The sequence below is a fragment of the Ammospiza nelsoni genome, chromosome 2 (assembly GCF_027579445.1).
Source record: "Ammospiza nelsoni isolate bAmmNel1 chromosome 2, bAmmNel1.pri, whole genome shotgun sequence".
NCBI lineage: Eukaryota > Metazoa > Chordata > Aves > Passeriformes > Passerellidae > Ammospiza > Ammospiza nelsoni.
This window is the reverse complement of record NC_080634.1, coordinates 1130881-1143867: the sequence shown is the minus strand read 5'-3', so window position 1 is coordinate 1143867 and position 12987 is coordinate 1130881. Positions and strand designations below refer to the sequence as shown.

General features: G+C 51.1%; 1 protein-coding gene across 1 annotated transcript in view; it reads left to right on the top strand.

Annotated features, from left to right (window-relative positions):
- Nucleotides 1-12987, top strand: part of TIAM1 (TIAM Rac1 associated GEF 1) — a 143345-nt gene that overhangs the window by 22051 nt on the left and 108307 nt on the right. Inside the window, exon 2 of the mRNA XM_059466330.1 lies at nucleotides 12841-12900. The gene's annotated coding sequence lies outside the window, so the exon portion shown is untranslated. The remainder of the gene's footprint in view (nucleotides 1-12840; nucleotides 12901-12987) is intronic.

Below are 12987 nucleotides of genomic sequence, written 5' to 3'. Positions count from 1 at the left end.
TGGTCTCCATTTTCCTGTGGCTGTGTGATGTTTGCCTGGCGTGCAGGGAGAGCTTTCTGCCCCGCTTTCCTGGCTCTGCACAGCCTGGGAGTGTCGGGGTGTGTGCTGTGGTTTGTCATGGCTCAGTAAGGAAGGGAGACCAGCTGAGCAAGGGCTTGTGTATCTCCCCTTTATTTAAAGAGTGTTCCTCCGCCTGGGAAAGTTCAAAAGATGGTTCTCTCCGTGCTGGTTGCTGATACTGGGCAGGCTGGAAATGTGGGTATGTTAATGCTGCTCCTCGTGGCATTCCCTGCTGGAAACAGAAAGGGTTTTCATGTGCCTGGCCTGGGAGCTTTGATTTGAGATGAGTTCTGTCAGCCATGATGATAAATTACACTGAGAAGCGTGGTTTGGTTTGCAGGGAAAGCAGAGACATTGGAAATGCAGCTGTTGGCCCTCCTGGCTCTGTGGGAGGGGTCCCTGCCCAGGAGGGGCTGCATCTGCTGGGCTCAAGGGTCCCTTCCGTGCCGTGGTTCCGTGCCGTGGTTCCATCCCGTGGTTCCATCCCCTGGTTCCATGATGGTTGGTTCTGGTTCCAGGTGGAGCTGGCTGCCCCTGCAGTGACTCCTGCTGAGCGTGGATGGAGGGGACAGGAGTTTCCACTTTATCCCATGGGGGAATCACAGAATTACTGAGGCTGGAGAAGACCTCTGAGGCCATCCAGTCCCAGCTGTGCCTGGTGCCCACCTTGTCCCCAGCCCAGAGCACTGAGTGCCACCCCAGGAATTCCTGGGACACCTCAGGGATGGGCACTCCAAACCTCCCTGGGCAGCCCCTGACAGTGTTTAAAACCCTTTTCCATGAGGAAATTAATGCTGATGTCCACCCTGAGGCCGTTCCCTCTCCTCCTATCCCTGTCCCCTCCTGTCAGGAGCTGTGCAGAGCCACAAGGTGCCCCCTGAGCCTCCTTTTCTCCAGCTGAGCCCCTTCCCAGCTCCACTCCCTGCCCTGGACATGCTCCAGCCCCTCCTGGAGCGAGAAGCCAAAAAACAGGGGAAGAAAAAAGTTTCTGTTTGCTTTCTATGCTCATTAAAAACAATGGGAGTTCGTGGCTAAAAGGGAGATACACTGGGCTACATTTACTAAGCCCTAATGTGTTTGTAGATAAAAAGCAACCTGACACGTTTCTGTGCTGGAGATTGATAATCTAATTCCTTCACTTGCTCAGCAGGGACTGGAGCAGCATGCAGTTATTTACATGTAGGGAACATTAAACAGGCACCTCTTTAAACCATGTGTGAACATCAAATCCTACAGCCACTGCTGAGGAATGGATATGTGGGAAACACAGGAACCAGAATAGAGCAGAATAAAAAGGTGTCACTGCAGGGAGCAGCTGTGCCAGGGCTGTGTTCTGTCCCTCAGCCATGACTCCATGCTCTCAGAAGGCTCATTTATTATTTTATGATGCTATATTATATTAAAGAGTACTATACGAAACTATACTAAGGAATCCAGAAAGGATACTTAGGCTAAAAGGCTAAAAAGATAATATTAAAAGGCTAAAAAGATAATAATAAAAAGCAGTGGAGAAACCACCGCTTTCTGTATCATAGGAGCCCTAAAATACCAATTTTAATGTGATATTGTTGTGATATTTTAATGTGATATTTGTTAAATACATTTGCTGGGCTCCTCTGTGGCTCTGAGCACTTCTGGGGGCTTTGGGATAAAAGGAGGATTTCCCTTTCTGTGATACAGTGAGTTTCTATCACAGAAATTCAACTGTTTCCTACCTGTAGAACGTTCTTTTGGTGGCATTATGACAAAATACTGACCTTTGAACCTCTCATCTTTTAACCCTCTGCATTCCTGGGTCCTGAGAGGGATGTGATTAAAAATGTGGAAAGGGGAACCTTAAGCAATGTTTTGTTCTTAAATCCCCACCATTTTTAAGTAGTATTTTAGACATCTCTACTGTATTTGAAATGAGTTTGTCAGAGTGTAATTACCACGAGCAAGGTAAGGAACTCATTTAAACACTGCAACTGTAGTGGAGAATCCAATTTTCCGAAATCAGTGGAAATTGTAATTGGAGTCATTAAGCGCCGCCGTCGGTAATTAAGAGTCAGGTTTTGACATTTTGGGCTCTGTTGCTAATTATCCGTGGAGAGGCCACAAAAATGTTGTTTTTGCTGAGCATTTGGGGCTCCCTGGGCCTGTGCAGGTGCTGGCCATGCTCACACAGCCCAGCAGAGCCTTCACTGCTGCCTCCTCTTCCTCTGTGTACAAATAGGAGAGGGAGAAAAGGATTCCTCTGGGGGATGCTCTGCAGTTTGCCAAGCCAGATCCCCAGCTCCTCAGGCTGCCATGCTTTCAGAGCTGGGAGTGCAGATCCAGCTTGGTGAAACATCTGGATGTGCCTGAGGAATGGAAGTGCTGATGGATGGAGTTTTTCAGTGCTGGAAGTGCGTCCCTGTCACTCCCTGTTTGCAGCGTTCTCTCTGGCAATCAGCATGTTCTGCATTTTGAACTCCTGCACTTCAGGCAGGATGCTTTGGCCATAATGATGGAGAAGCCGTGGAACCCCTGATGTGCTGATAGTCATCATCAGCTACAACAAACCTAATGTTTATTTTTCTGTTCAAATTCAAAATTTCCAGAGCAATGGCATTTATAAGGCTTCTGTCTTTAATTTTGTTCTTTTCCCAGCTCCCAGGCTGTGCTGCCTGGGCTTCCAGCATGGGAGCTGAGGTGATGCTTTTGCAGCCACCAGTGGGTTTGTTTGTGGGTGTAATCTCCTGCTCTGGGCCGGAGTCTGTTGTGACCTCCTGTCTCAGTACAAGCAGAGTCCAGCCAGAAAGTTTCCTAAAACATCTTTAGCACTTTGGCCATGCTCATTTCTTAGGCATGTGGAAACCAATGGGATTTCTGGGTAAAACAAGTGTTGAACTTCTTGCTCTGGTGGGGGTTTTACCAAATTGGGCTTCCCTTCCCTGACCTATAAAGGTTTCTCCTGGACTTGTTCCTGATGATGTTTGGTGTGAGGGATTAGTGGGGTGGATATTCTTGGGATTTGTTTGTGGTTTCTGGATGCTGCCCTGCTCAGAACACCCAGCAGTGCCTTGATGCTGAGGGGCAGAAGACAGGGAAGCAGCTGGGGCAGGCAGGATGGAGCCAGCATTGCCAGCTTTGCTGGGCAGGATGGAGCCAGCATTGCCAGCTTTGCTGGGCAGGATGGAGCCAGCATTGCCAGCTTTGCTGGGCAGGCAGGATGGAGCCAGCATTGCCAGCTTTGCTGGGCAGGATGGAGCCAGCATTACCAGCTTTGCTGGGCAGGATGGAGCCAGCATTGCCAGCTTTGCTGGGCAGGATGGAGCCAGCATTGCCAGCTTTGCTGGGCAGGATGGAGCCAGCATTGCCAGCTTTGCTGGGCAGGATGGAGCCAGCATTGCCAGCTTTGCTGGGCAGGCAGGATGGAGCCAGCATTGCCAGCTTTGCTGGGCAGGATGGAGCCAGCATTGCCAGCTTTGCTGGGCAGGATGGAGCCAGCATTGCCAGCTTTGCTGGGCAGGATGGAGCCAGCATTGCCAGCTTTGCTGGGCAGGATGGATGGAGCCAGCATTGCCAGCTTTGCTGGGCAGGATGGATGGAGCCAGCATTGCCAGCTTTGCTGGGCAGGAAGGAGCCAGCATTGCCAGCTTTGCTGGGCAGGCAGGATGGAGCCAGCATTGCCAGCTTTGCTGGGCAGGATGGAGCCAGCATTGCCAGCTTTGCTGGGCAGGATGGAGCCAGCATTGCCAGCTTTGCTGGGCAGGATGGAGCCAGCATTGCCAGCTTTGCTGGGCAGGCAGGATGGAGCCAGCATTGCCAGCTTTGCTGGGCAGGATGGATGGAGCCAGCATTGCCAGCTTTGCTGGGCAGGATGGAGCCAGCATTGCCAGCTTTGCTGGGCAGGATGGAGCCAGCATTGCCAGCTTTGCTGGGCAGGATGGAGCCAGCATTGCCAGCTTTGCTGGGCAGGAAGGAGCCAGCATTGCCAGCTTTGCTGGGCAGGATGGAGCCAGCATTGCCAGCTTTGCTGGGCAGGCAGGAAGGAGCCAGCATTGCCAGCTTTGCTGGGCAGGCAGGATGGAGCCAGCATTGCCAGCTTTGCTGGGCAGGCAGGATGGAGCCAGCATTGCCAGATTTGCTGGGCAGGAAGGAGCCAGCATTGCCAGCTTTGCTGGGCAGGCAGGATGGAGCCAGCATTGCCAGCTTTGCTGGGCAGGCAGGATGGAGCCAGCATTGCCAGATTTGCTGGGCAGGAAGGAGCCAGCATTGCCAGCTTTGCTGCAGTCCCCACAGTGAACTGTCCTTGCCCGGCTCTGTGTCAGCCCCTCTGCTCCCTGTACAGGGAATCCTCCTGTGGCCCTGTTCATTTAGAAACTTCAGGTGGATGCACGGTATCATCAGATTCCACCTGTACCAATATTTTTCCAGTACATTCATGGTCAGAAATCTTGAAAAATGCAGCAGTTCTGTGCCATGATAATGGAGGCATCTCTTTTGCTTTGGTTTTGGCAGAAGAGAATTTTCTGCGTTGTTTGCTGTAATGAATTCCAGCAAATAATGGGCTCTTGCAGAAGGGGTATATTTTTCCCGAATAACTTCAGTTGTATTCTAAAAAAATTAATTGTTGAGATATTGTTCTTGTTTTTTTTTTTTTTTTTTTTTTTATCACTTCTTCTACCATGATTAGGGAGAGAGAATTTTGTTGAGTAACTATGTAATGAAAATATTTACCTTTCTTGCTGGGAATTCCTCATTTTATATGAGGACTGCCCTCCCCACACCAAGGGTCTCTGTCAGTCAAGTTGGCTCTCCTGGCTGTGGGGATTTCAGCATCTCTTCCTCTTTAGTCCTTTCTATACAAGGATGATGTCCCATGACCAGATTCTCCCCGAAGTTATTTTAGAAAAGCCCTAAATTGTGATCAGTGGATGTGTTCCTGTACAAGTATCCCGTGGACACATAAATATATATATATATAGATAGTAATGTTAATGGCATCTCAGCAGCTTAGAAAGCAGTTAATTCACTTTTGAGCCAGTGTTTTTGCCTGTGTGGAGTGGGAGTTGTTGCTGACATGTGCTGGAGTCCTTCCCTTGCCCTTCAGCTGCTGGTGGTTTAAATAAAAACCACTTTCCTTAGGAGTGTGTCAGAGGAGCTCTGTTTTGGAAAGCTGTTTGCTTTCTTAAGTCCATGTGCACATATGTTTTTCTCTTTATGGTCTTAGGTTTCAGTGGTGTTTAAACCTCATTTTTCAAAACGGAGTTATTTAGAAGTGAGATTATTGTGTGAGTCTCTTTCTGTGTTTGTGGGGAAAATGGAATGGAGTGATGTGTTGTCCTCTGTTTACCATCCTTGCCCTGTTAACTTTCTAAAGATGCTTTTGGGGCTGAAAACTCAAAATAAGAGATGGAAATGCCTAGAGAAGTGTCATGGTCTTTTGTAAACTGCCTAAGACTATCCAGATGTGTAAGGGCTGGTGTAATTTTGAAAATGAGAAGCTGTCCATGCCTGCAGCTCTTAGAAACCCGATCCATCAGTTTTTTGTGGGGTTTTGAGCATCTGGAGCCATTTCCTGATTCTGCAGGAGCCTTGGTGAGCAGCTGAGGGCTGAGTGCCTGCTGCCGGTGTGCCCTGCAGGGTCCCTGGTGAGCAGCAGTGCAGCAGCAGCAGTGCAGCAGCAGTGCAGCAGGGCTGTGTGAGCCCAGCTCTGCCTCAGGGCTGCCTGGTTGGTTCCAGGGGGAGCCACGAGCATGTTTTCCTCCCCAGGCTGGCGTTCTGTTTGGTTTCTCACGTTCCCCTGCTTACTCATCCCTCCTCGCCATCGCTTCCCCCTCTCCCGGCTGGCACACAGGACCCCGTGCTCATCGCCGGGGGCTGGCCCTGGCAGCCAGAGAGATGCCCAGAATCGCTGTTGTGGGGTGGCACGGCCTCTCTGGGGCTCGGGATGGGGCGCAGCTGTGTCACTGTGCTGGGTGGGACGGACAGGGGGAGCAGGGATGGACGGGCCGTGTGCAGGGCAGGGAAATGCCATTGCGGCCTGAGTACCGCGTGTGTCGCAGTGTTTGTGCCTGGCACCTGCCTGGCTGCAATTGCTGCTGGATTCCAGGGCTCTCTGCTCTGGGAGCACGTGCTGCTGTTTGTTCTTGTGGTAGGCAGCACGGGAAATGGTTTAAGGTTCTTGTGGAGTGTGGCTGTTTTGCTGTTCCCTGTCTCTCCACCTCTGTGTTTGGGATGTCACTGCATTTCCATGTTGCACATTTACAGACATTTGTTCAGTGGTCATCTGTTGCATTGCACTAAATAGTTATTGAGTTATTTGCACCCATCAAAGCTTTTTGGCCAAGATTACCTTTCCATTGCTTTTGGAGGGTGTTCTGTAGCCTGGTGTGCTGTTCCGTTCCTGATTTTCAGCTTCATTTTCCTCCAGATCCTTTCCTCTAGCCATCTATATTTAAAACTATCCCAGGTAGCTCATATATATTTTTATAAAATCTTTCCCTAAATGTTTTTTTGCTCTTGATGCAAACTCACAGTGAGGAATTTTAGATAACTTGATTCCACTCCTACATTTTGTGCATGACTTTTATCACTCACAGTTGCACTGGAAGTGTAAATACTGTCTTATAAAATATGAAATAATCCCAAATGCTCTCAGTGTGCTTGGGTTTCAATTGGCTTTTAGGTGCTAGGAAGAATGATGAGTTTATACTTGGTATTTGCACCGTGCAAAGAACAGGCAGGAAAACTCTGCTGGACACAGGGCTGGAGCCATGGAGGAGCCACTGCAGGGCTCTGGCATTGTTTGCCACGCTCACCTCTTTATTTTTGTTTTAAATTTCCTTTCCCTGGAATTACTCATGCTTGATTGTTGCAATTGATTGCAATTGTGAGAGCTAATTTTAGTGCATCAATCTGACAGTGGAAGGCTGCCAAGTGTTTGTGTAATGGAGGAGAACAACTGTGCACAGGGTTTGGTGTGGGGTGTGCTCGTCTTCCTTTCTGCAGCCAAATACCAGCAGCCAACCCATGGGCTGATCAATAGGAATATTTTATATATTGGGAATATTTGTGAATAGCCAGTTTTCTCCACCAAGAAAATTCAGCCTGCTGTGGAAGCAGGAGAGCAGTTTACAGGGGACAGGCTGATTTTATTGCCAGGATAAAGTGACCATTGCCTTAGTTTTGAGATGAATAACCAACCTGGGTTCACTTTTTAACTCTGTGTGATGGAGCAAAGAGTGTTGTTGCAGCCCCAGGAGGCAAATCTGGTGTGTTTATCTGGTGGAGCTGAAGAGTAGCACATGGATATATGGATCTGGGCCCTTGGAAAATGTCAGAATTCCAGGGACTGGCAAGGAGGGGAGCTGGAGTTGCCACAGGGTGAAAATGGAAACTTTATTTTTGAGAGAAATATTATCTCAGGGGTAAATTTGGCTTTTGCATCCACATTTTCATTTATCCAGGATTCAGGATAGACTGAAGTTGAGCTGCTATGTAGCTGGGCTTCCCTCCTTTTCCACCTGGATTTGGAGCAAGAAATGTGAAGGGTTGGAGAGGATGTGGAGATGGCAGTGGTTGGTGCTTTTTGGGACAGTTTTTACATGGACTGAAAATGGATGCTGAAAAGGAAAGCTCATCTAATGGATTATTTTTGGTGCTGAAAGGATGGGCTCTCTGCAAGATTAGATCCCAGAGCTCAGTGGAACTGGTGTTATCTCTCTCCCACGGGTTTTTGGTGTCTCCTCTCACTTGGGGTTTTTTTTTCCTGTCGTTCCAGTTGTGATTTATCTCACATGCTTGTTGCACAACAAGCTGCCATGATACCGACATTGGTCCTGGTTATCCCTCCAGAGTTATTCACAGATAGAAGTTCTGGCAAAGGCAGGGACAGTGATGATGATGAGAGGTGGAGGATCCACCTGCTTGAAATATCAGTTCATTTTTTTTGGTGTTGCTTTGGGGCTTTTAAAGTTCAGCTTGGTGCCATATGGGTTTTACTTAAGGACATGGTTTGTCCCTGGAAAAATGTCTTGAGAAAGGATGGAACAGTTGAAATATGCTCAAGACAATTAATTAAAATGCCTTTCAAGGCAAAGGGACGGAGAGGTTTTTGCCCAAATTAAAGCTCCAGCCTGGTGAAACATTTTGTCTCAGTTACAAAAGGAGCTCCAGTACATTGCTGTGCAGCAAGGGATGAGCCAAGTGCATCTGTGAGGTGTGGGAGTGACATTTCAGAGCCCACTGACAGCCTCCTTGTCAAACTGAGCATCATCCCTCTCCTGCTGCTGGCTCGGAGCTCCTCACTCTGCAGGGCAGGATTGCTCCTCTGGGAAGTAACACTGGCAGGCACGGGCACCTTGGGCTGGGAGCAGGCTTAATGAAATAAAAATACAATAAAAATAAAATAAAAGGTTCAGTGGGAACAGCCTGCCTGCAGAAATCAGGCCTCCCTTCCCTGCCAGACAGCACAGGGGGCCAAGGGAAGAGCATGAAGTGTTTTTCTGAGCAGTGATGCCTTCTCCATCCCGCTCTTCCAGGTGCTGCAATAACTGCACGTTACACTGTGGTGATGCTCCTGAGCCTGAGCAGGTGCAATTTTCTCCTTCCTCACAGGAGGATTGGCAGGGTAGAGCATGGAGAGAGACCTGTGGGGCGCTGTGTCAGCTGTGCTGGCTCTGGGGAGGGAAGTGGCACAGCAGAGGGGACACAGGGAGCTGCCAGACCTGTGTGCCGTGCTGCCAAGTGAGCAGCTCCAGCCTGCACGGTTGTGTTTACAGGGAGCTGGCAGCGTGGTGGGATTGTGTAGGTTAGAGGAGCTCTCTGGGCCCACCTCCCTCTCGGGAAGCGCTCAGCAGCGTTCCTGTGTGTGTGTGTGTATAAACAGAGGTGTTTATACACGTGCTGCTGTGCTGCTCCCAGAGCAGGGCAAGGATGGCTCTCAGGGAGGACAAGAGAGGGGCAGGCACTGATAAAACATTCCTGCTGATGTGTAATTGCAGGCCAGAGCCAGGGACAGGACCGGGGGAAAGGAGCAGTGATGAGAGGGCAGCAGCACATCAGAGAGGCTGGCTGGAGGGCAGAGCTGAGGTGCAAGCAGAGGGCAGGTTTCCTTTTTGGATGTGTTTGATGTGCAGCTCCTGCAGAAGCAAATTCCACTCCTGTGGAAGCAAATTCAGGGCAGCAGACAGTGCTGCGAGGCTGTGCTGCTCCGTGGGCTGCTGCAGAACCCCCAGAGCAGGTTTTCTGTCACCAAAGGTGAGCTGGGTGACAGGTGAGGAGTGTCCCAGTCACTGGTGTCTGCAGCCAGGTGTGAGCTCTGTGTGAAACAAAGCCACTCAGCACACATTCAAGGGCTGCTTTATCAACTTTTCTCTCTGGGAAAAGTTCCTGAACTCTGCAGTGCTTGGGGAGAGGGCACTGCAGGGATCAGAGGGCACTGCAGGCAGGACAAAGGCTGGGCTTGTTGGCTGCTGGCAAAGGCCACGTGGACAGGGAGGAGGAGGAGGAGGAGGAGGAAGGCATGCCGGAGGGTGGGCCGGGGTGGGTGAGGGCTGCAGCAGCCCCACCTCAGCCCAGCCAGGGGAGTTCAGGGGCTGCAGCGTGGGGAGGGGATGATTTCCAGAGCAGAGAGCTGGGATCGTTCCCAGGAATGCCATAGGGTTTTGTTTCCCTGCAGGGTGAAGCTGTGGGAGTTCCTGGGAATGGCCCCTTGGAAGCCAAAGCAGGAGCTGGCCTTGGAGGGGAGGAGAGGAGGAACTCCTGTGAGAGCTTCAGTGGGGCTGCCCGTGACCTCTCTCTGCTTCCCCTGGCCTGTTTTCCAAGAAAATGGAAAGGTTTCCAAACATCCTCGAGTGGCAGGGTGGTTTTATTTCTTCTAAATGACTTTTCAATGCCCCAGACCCGAGCTGCTGTGGGTTTGGGCAGCCTGCTCTCACTGGCACATCTGCACAGCCATTTGTGTTCGTCCCTCCTTGCCCCTCCACGTCCATCCCAGTTGGTGCTGCAGGATGAGCCCAAAGCCCTGGGAGTGCAGCTGTGTCTGCAGAGCCCTGGCAGCTCCCTGGGCTGTGCCAGCCTCTCAGCAGGATCCAGAGCTGGGCTGATGCTCCCACAGTGTCCTGCTGGCCAGGCCAGGGCCTTTGGGCTGCTGCCAGTGAGTAAAGCAGGAGTTGAGGAAGGTGTTGGAGGTGTGATGTGAGCTAAGAGGCGTTGGGCAAGGCACAGGGAGCTGGCGGGAGCATTTTGGGAAGGGAGAGCAGCCTTGGAGCTGGGTGCCAGTGCTGATGGAGGAGATGGATGGTGATTGAGGAGCTGCAGGGCTGCTGTGGCTCAGCTCTGTCCATTCAGTGCTGGATGCAACACCTGGGTGTGTGCCGGGCCCTGGGAGGGCTCAGTTTGCTGAAAACAGCAGGGACAGCAGTCCAAGGGCACACGGAGTTGGGGATTGATTGCCGATTTTGGTTTGTTTGGCCATCTCTCTTTGTCACACGTCACCTCTGCAGCCACCAGGATCCTTGGGGGGGTGCACGGCAGCTCCATGAGCTTTTCCCCCCAGATTTGCACCAAAACCATGAGAAGCATCTCGATATCACCCCTTTGCAGCCTGAGCTGATTTCTGCCCTGGCAAAGCCACGAAGAGATAAAGCAGTGGAGAGCTGAGAGCTAAATCTGTGCTGTACAAATGCTGGGAGCGCTGTAATAGGATTGCTGAGCTGGGGTTACATGTCCTGCAGGGTGATACAGGCTGTGGAGCCACGTTAGATCAGGGACAGAACTGGGGATTTGCAGCGCTTGTTGGGATGCTGGGCTTCCCTGTGAGCAGAAAAAGGGAAGAAAAGGCTTTTGTAGATCACACAAAACGGATCCCTGGGAAGGCTGGAGCTCCTGGGGCAGAAAACATCAGTGCTCTGACCTCAGGGTGGTTGGGTATCACAGGTTTTCCTTACAATAAATAAAAACACTTTGTAGATCTTGCAGCTGAACTTCTGTTAGTTTATATGGGAAAATTGAATGGTTTTAGCAACACTTTGATTTGTTTTTCTGCTCACCTTTCAAGAGATGCATTAAAACCTCTGCACACGTATTATTGAAATGCAGCTTTAAGCTAAGCTTAGGAGCTGTCAGAGCTGGGTTTATCTGCCCAGTCTGGCCTTGCTCTCTCTCCCTGAGAGGGCTGTGATGCAGTGTGAATTACAGCACAGCTCCTGCCTCTCCCAGAGCAGGGTGATCCTGAGCCATCTGTCCATCCTTGTGCTCCTCCAGGGGGGAATGCCTCATGTCCCAGGGAGCTGCTTGGGGAAGGAATTGTGATGGGACAGGGGCTGGGAGGAGGGTTGTTTTTGGGCTGGGAGAAGGATTTTGCTGGCTGGAGGAGGGTTTTTTTGGGCACCACCAGTGTTGGGTGCACAGGTCCTGGCTTCATCCTGTGTGACTCCACCAAGCAGATGTCTGGGATAATGGCTGCATCCAGTTGTTGGTGAGTTTTGGATGAAAATCCCTTTTTTTTTTTCTGGCTGCGCCTCTTCTTCCCTGTGAGATCCTGGAAAATTTAATTTTCCGTGAAAACCTGGAAATTTGTGCTGGCACAGGGGAGGTGTAGCTGTGACCCCAAATCCCTGCTGGGGTGGATGGGGTCTCCCTGCAGGGGTTTGGATGGAGGAACTCACGTTGGGTTTGGTGGATTTTGGAGGTGTTTTGCTGTGTGGGGTTGGGCTGCTGGCTCCTGGCAGCTCCCTCCCCTCTTTCCCAGCTGGATTGTCCAAGCAAAAGGCCATTGCCATGGAATTATGGATGGATAAAACAGAGCAGGTGTTTCCTCCCGGGGTTCAGGTTACCAAGCCCATCAGGACATGCCAAATTCTTACATTTTAAATTCCCTGATCCCCAGGAACAAAGTGAATTCCCAGCTTTGGAGGCTGACATCGTTCACAGGGATTACAAGGTGTGTTGCTGAAGCCCTGGGCACGGATTTTCCTTGTGGAAATGGATGTTTGGAGAGGGTTGAAGCCCCAGCACAAGCTGCTGCTGCTGTGGAATGGGAATTGCCGTGCGGGTTTGGAGCAGGGCATGTCGGAGCTGGCTCATTCCTTTGGCAGGTGTCTGATGCTGTTGCATCATGCCCAGAGCTGCTCAGTGGTGCCTTGGCCAGGGATGCCCTGCTCTTCCCATCCCCTGGTGTGGGAGAGCAAGCATTTTCCATAAGGAGCTGTCAGCAGGCCCTGGGCAGGGGAGAGCCAGAGGAGATCTCTGCTGGATGGGAGCTGTCAGTGCCCTCATGCTTCCAATCCTGGGCAGTCTGGGGGTTGTATTTGCTGGGGATCAGTGACCTTTCGCTGCTTGTGCAGGCGTTCCGGGGCTTTATTTCATAAATACGTTAATTTTGCTACCTGAGACCTCTGCCAGTGCGTCCAGGTTGCTCTGTGAGATCCGCACTAACCCTAATTCTGCTGAGAGCATTGAAGTGGGAGCCAAGCTTTGTGTAAAGCTGCAGCTCAGGGGCAGCTGAAGCCAAGGGCTGTGCAAAGAGATGCTTTAGAGCAGGGAAAAGCTCCTGCACCCATCGTGTCTGGGGCTGACCGGCCGCAGGGCCAAGGGAAACTGCCTCAGTTGGCTTTTGTGGCTCTGGCAAATCCCGTGAGGAGCAATCGGGGTTTGAGTTATTGCCCCCCTGCACCAACAGGTCGAGGTGTGTCAGTGATAGCAGCCTGGCTGCTGGGGTGTGTTTCTGAGTGTGTTTCAGGGGGTCACAGCTGAACGTCTCTGCGCATGTGGGTGCTTCAAGCTGACCTTTTCATTTTCTTATTCCAGGAGCGCCGTGGGACAGCCAATGTTTCCCTCTCGTCCTGATTGCTGCTGTGCCAGCCTCATGTGAGTAATGCCGGGTGGCTTTGGTGAAGGTGTGTGTGTTTGCAGCTCCTGCTTTGCTCACCTGTCCTGGAGCAGAGCCCCCAGCCT